The sequence below is a fragment of the Lynx canadensis genome, chromosome B3, assembly GCF_007474595.2.
Source record: "Lynx canadensis isolate LIC74 chromosome B3, mLynCan4.pri.v2, whole genome shotgun sequence".
NCBI lineage: Eukaryota > Metazoa > Chordata > Mammalia > Carnivora > Felidae > Lynx > Lynx canadensis.
Genome location: NC_044308.2, coordinates 35,782,567 through 35,788,092, shown reverse-complemented (window position 1 = coordinate 35,788,092; position 5,526 = coordinate 35,782,567). Strand labels below are relative to the sequence as shown.

Here is a 5,526-nt window from a genome sequence, read left to right as displayed (position 1 = left end):
TGTTGCTGTTGGTTCTGCCAGTTGTTTGGGGATGTGCTTTGTTGGGATGATCAGCCTTCTGGTATGACACCAGCTGGGTGTTTACCCCGGCTAGCATCTCGTGGTGGGAAATAGCACACAAGCTGGGTGCTGTACCAAAAATGCATCTAGTATTGTTGCACCGAGAACTGTGTGGGGAGGTGGGAGAAGACAAGATCGGAGCAGATGCCTTGTCGGGGCCACATGTGTTAGTTCATGATTACAGGGTTTGTCCCCTTGATGGGAAGAAGAGTCACTGATGGTGTAATCAAGACCTCTTGAAAATCCCAAATATATTCCTGGCTACAAATATTTGTGCTGTGCTGAGCCAGAGTACTATTAAAACTTTGGGTTTAGTTCCGTAGTACGGAAGGAGTGGGAAGAATTCAGGTTTGAGTCCCCACGTGTTTACACAAAGAGGCTAAAACCAAAATTCAAACCAGTGTTTGACTAACAGGTTTGGGGGACCTCCAAGGGTGGCTGAACACTGGTGTGGAGACTGGTTCACTTCAAAATACCAGGGGACCCGAAGACTTGGGTTTATGAAACCTGATTTTGTCTTCAGAGCATCTATTAAGTGCCAGGCACATGGAACATCGTGGCCCTTTTTTGTCTCCATTTAACACCTGATGAGATCAGGAGTTGATGAAAAGCTGGACTTAAATCCCTGACTGTCCTCACTCCATCGTATGAGACCACGTGTGTCAGTTTTACAACCACTTGGGTAAATGGCTGGTGTGCCTTGTAAAACACCACCTACAACCCACAACTCCGCTTCCAGGTATCACCTGAGAGAAAATACGCAATGAGAATCAGAGCAGTACTTTAAAATGGCAACACTCCTTCAAAAGGTCCATCAACTAGAAAATAAATGATCCTAAGTTAGCTTTGAAAATGAACTATGGATATAGAGAAATCCTTAATGGTATGAGGTTGGGTTGAAAACAAATCCCAGCAAACTGCGTATAACACCCCACCCTTTTCCTAAAGGTCCAAAATAAAAGCTGGGACATCTACAAGAGATCAGGCAGGGACGCTCACTTTAGGACCGTCAGAACAGCAGCACATAGATGTCATTCAACTTTTGCGAGTTTTCATGTATTAGAAATGAGTCTTTTGCAGACCAGTGAGGAATAAGTCGTAAAACAAAAATGATGGTGGGGCTCCTGCCAGCACAGGTGGAGCGTGCAACTCTTGTTTTGGGGGTCATGAGTTCAAACCCCACCTTGGGCATAGAGCTTAAATGAAAACTGATCGACATCTACGTTCGGTGCCTAGTTCTCCCCCTAGCCTCATCTGTCGGCCAACAGCCAAGGCCGCACTGATCTCAGGCACATCATCACGTCATGGCATTCTGCACAACGATCCCAAGGGAAAGCCCCAAGTCACAGATGGGTCAAGTGGAAGCCAGAGGTTAGCGGGAGGTAAAGACGAGTAAGTGGGTGGAAGGATTCAAACCAGGCCCCGACTGCAAAGCCTACTCTTTGCATCTCTCCCCAGGCTGTCAGTCCTTTCTCCCCTCCTGCATCAGTTTCCTCATCTGTAATGATAGTGTCTACTTCACTGGGTTCTGGAGAGTTCTGAGAGAATAGGAATTCCTTGCCTTTGGTGAGCACTCAGGTGTCAGGAGGGAATACCGACACTTCATGTAGCCAAGGAAATATTTTCAATGGGTTAAAGAGAACACTTAAGAAGATAAAGGAAAACAGCACCTAGAACAGAAAAGTGGTAAATCGTGATATTATAAACATCAAGTTCAGTTATCTGAACCAAACAGTACAATCACAAATGTTCACTATAGTAATACTCAAGTGTTTTTTTTTTTTTTTTTTTAACGTTTATTTATTTGAGAGAGAGAGAGACAGAGAATCCCAAGCAGACTCCAAAGTCAGCACAGAGCCTGACTCGGCCTGAGCCAAAACCAAGAACTGGACGCCTAACCGACTGAGCCAGCCAGGCACCCCAAGACTCAAGTGTTAACATGGCCTCGTGGGTGGGCCCAGCTTTTGAAAAGAAATCTTTTAAGGTAGTAAAAATGTAAATAGAGCTAAAACCTTTCCCAAAGATGATCAAAGTAGGAGACTCACATAGCCCTGTAGAAATGCTATCTTTTTATTCACTTGATATTGAATTAAAAAGTCGGCCCAATTCCACTCCCCTTTTAGTTCCCCTGACCCTGAATTTCTTCTTGGCAAAATGGGAACAGTCTCTAGTTTATATTGGGGAACGAACAGAGTAAGGGAACATGCCCATCAATGCTTGCCCGTATGCTGACACTGTTTCCCTCCTGCATAAGGTAAAAAGAACACACAGCTGGCAACCCTGGGTCTCAGAATCCCCAGGTCCAGCAAGCCTAAGCCTTGCACTCTTCAAACCCCCTCCTGCCAGTCCTTTGCAATCAGGCAGCAGCTTTGGTTTCTCATAACTGGTTTCCCACTTCTGATTGTTCACCAAGCATACTCGCTACTTTGTTTAAAAAGCTCCATGGTTGGGGCGCCTGGGTGACTCAGTGGGTTAAGCGGCGGACTTCGTCTCAGGTCGTGATTTCGGGGTCCGTGAGTTCGAGCCCCGCGTCGGGTTGTGTGCTGACAGCTCGCAGCCTGGAGCCTGTTTCGGATTCTGTGTCTCCCTCTCTCTGACCCTCCCCCGTTCATGCTCTGTCTCTCTCTGTCTCAAAAATAAACAAATGTTAAAAAAAAAAAAAAAAAAAGCTCCATTGTTTCTCAGGTTCTGTTCACATCTCTCCTGTGACCACTGAAAGCACACCCAGGTCCGTGGCTGGGATTAGCAAGGGGGCCAGGATTAGGGGTAAGAGAATTTTAGGAACGGACTTGCTTCCCGACAAACCATCTAAGAACAACAGTTTTTACAAAAATCCATATTGTCACTGGATGTGTTACACAATGGCATAAAAAAAAAAATCCAAACCTCCTGTCAACTGTTTTACCCTGTTTTGTTTTGTTTTGTTTTTTCTTCTTTCTTCTAAAAATGATGAGAGAACCACACATGAAATTCTAAAACCACCTTTTGGAAAAGAGAAACGTTCTAATTAAAATGAAAGAATTCAAAATACGTATGCAACAGAACAACTTGGTATATCGCTACAAATGCAAATAAAAGCTGCCAAATCCTCTCTCCCCATAATTTGAAGGAGGATCTACAGTAAAATTCTGAGGGAACAACGCGAGCCAGGCGGTTCCTGGTTTGGTTGGGTCGAGCTTTGTAGTTTAGAAATAACTTTCACCTGTATTCCCATTCTGAACTTGACCTCATCAGGAGAACTTCATTCGCCCTGTTCATCTATCAGACTGTTGGCTCAGAGAGTTTGAGTGCCTGCCAGGTTCGCGCAGCTAAGGTTAAGGCAAAGCCAGCCTCACCACCTCAGTGGTCTCCGGTATTTCTTCTACTGCGACAGTGTCCCCTCCACACATGTGCTTTTATAAGGTACAGTGATGAGCCCTTGATTTTTTTTTTTTTCTTCTGTCACTGTACAAGCCACCTCTCCATCTTCTTATCTGTGCAAACCAGCCTGGATAATTCAGCTTGAGGTAGACGTGGGCCGCTTTCAAGAGAGCGTTGTTGTTGTTTTCGTTCTTCTGAAGCGGCCCGATGTCTCCCAAAGTCAAAACACAGATTCTACACAGCACCATGAAACCTGGACTGTTCAGGTCTGATTCAACAACCTTCCGGAACACTCCTATGAGGACACAGGGTCAGGGGCCATCCCTTATTTTCACAAGATTGCTCAAAATAGTTATGGGCTTCCAAAGAACCCTCCAACTTCTACTCAATTTAACTCACCAAAGCTTCCACGCCTCTGGCTTGTATACTTTGAGGGTTATTATCACATCCAATTAAAAGGGGGAAAAAGTGTGTGTTTCACCTTCTATATCTTTGTATTTGCTATTCCCCGCTCTCGCCAGGGCCAGTGACTGACTACCTACCCCAGTTAATTCTGTCAAGCCTTAGGAAGCCCACCCAGGCTGTATAAAATCCTCTTCTGAAAGTTCTCTGTCTTACCGTCTCTTAATAGCAGATGTGTAATTACGCGTTTATGACAGGTTGTTCAGTATCATCCTCCCCCATACAGTAAGCTTGGGGAGCAGGGCTGTGGCTCACCTGTACCCCCCATACTTATCACAACGTCTGGCTCATCATTGGTGTTCAATATGCATTCATCACACTGTCCCACCCTTTCCTTTTACACGGGAGGAAATCGGGGCCCAGAGGGTGGGAGGAACTTGCTCAGCGGCAGCGAATGGGACAGCCAGAGCTGGAATCCAAGGCTCTGGGCCAGCAAATGCTCTTTCCAATGTAGCAGGCCGTGCAAGGGCACAAAACCAGGCCTGCCCCCCATCGCAAGTTTCATTCATTCATTCATTCATTCATTCATTCATCCATTCATTCAATTCCCACTTGGGCGCACCTTCCAGGTTACCAGGTACAGGTGAGGGTATTCAGGCCCTAAGGTGGGAACCTTCTGAAGGCCGAGACGCTCAACCAGGTCTAGCCTCATGCATTCCTTAATCCTAAACCCACGGGACCGGCTCCGCCAAGAGAAGGCAGGGGCGTCCGGAGGTCCCCCCAGGTGAGGCCCCAGCCAGTGCTGAGGCGGGAATTCTCAGCCGGTGGGGCAGCAGACGCAAAGGTGTGGCTCCCTCGAGCCCGCAAACTGCCTTCTGGACAAAGTGACATGTTACCTTCCCTGTCGCGTCCACGTCGCCTAGGATGAAGGCAATGATGCAGGAGGTTGGAAAAGCAGGGCAGGCGGCTGGATGAAGGCGTCTCTGCTCGCCTCTGCTTCACCCGCAATATCCTCAACCCGCGCTGGTGCCTGAGACTCCTCCCCGCCCGCCCTTCAAGCATTTATAGCCTGCCGCTCGCCAATCAACGTCGGTGCTGGGAGCAAGGGCGGGACGAGAGGCGGGGCTAAAGACCGAGTGTGGCCGAGGGAAGCCGAACTTTTCAATTGCACTGAGGACTATTGACCGCCAGGGGGCACGCGCGGGGCCTCCGAGCCTTTTGCGCATGCCCATTAATATTAGTCCCGCTGGCACTAGCTTTTAAGCCTGGTTTAGTGGCGATGTCGCTGTCTGGGGCGCTCGTTAGTAAATTCAAGCAACTAGTCTGTTGTGAAACCTCTCTGTCGGGAGATTGCAGCACTTTCGTTAACCAGCAGGAACGGGATGGGGCATATTTGTAAACTGGGAATAATGACCCCCAGGACTGGCTTTTTGGGGCGTGGGACGCGACAACAGGTGTCTGCGTTTGGGCACCCCTAGTTAATTATCACCTCAGTTACTTCCCTGTTCTACTTTAGGGAAGTGGGTGCTGACTGTTCCCAGCATCTTCATTTCCAGAAAGCGTTTGCGCCCAGAGAAAGAAGTGAGAAGATTTGCTCTGCACTTGGCTGCTTATCATCCCGCTGAGTCACCTGGGAAGCTGTTAAACAAAACAGAACAAAACACAACATCCGAATGAAACAGAGAGCAACAACTTACCCAGCTT

At 47.6% G+C, this 5,526-nt stretch overlaps 1 long non-coding RNA gene across 1 annotated transcript; it reads right to left on the bottom strand.

Annotated features, from left to right (window-relative positions):
• Window positions 1-3,043: 3,043 nt before the first annotated feature.
• Window positions 3,044-4,878, bottom strand: LOC116738135. The gene is made up of 2 exons (XR_004343772.1): window positions 4,719-4,878; window positions 3,044-3,715 (listed from the first exon to the last, which is right to left on the bottom strand). It is a non-coding gene; the product is annotated as an uncharacterized LOC116738135 (long non-coding RNA).
• Window positions 4,879-5,526: the final 648 nt, after the last annotated feature.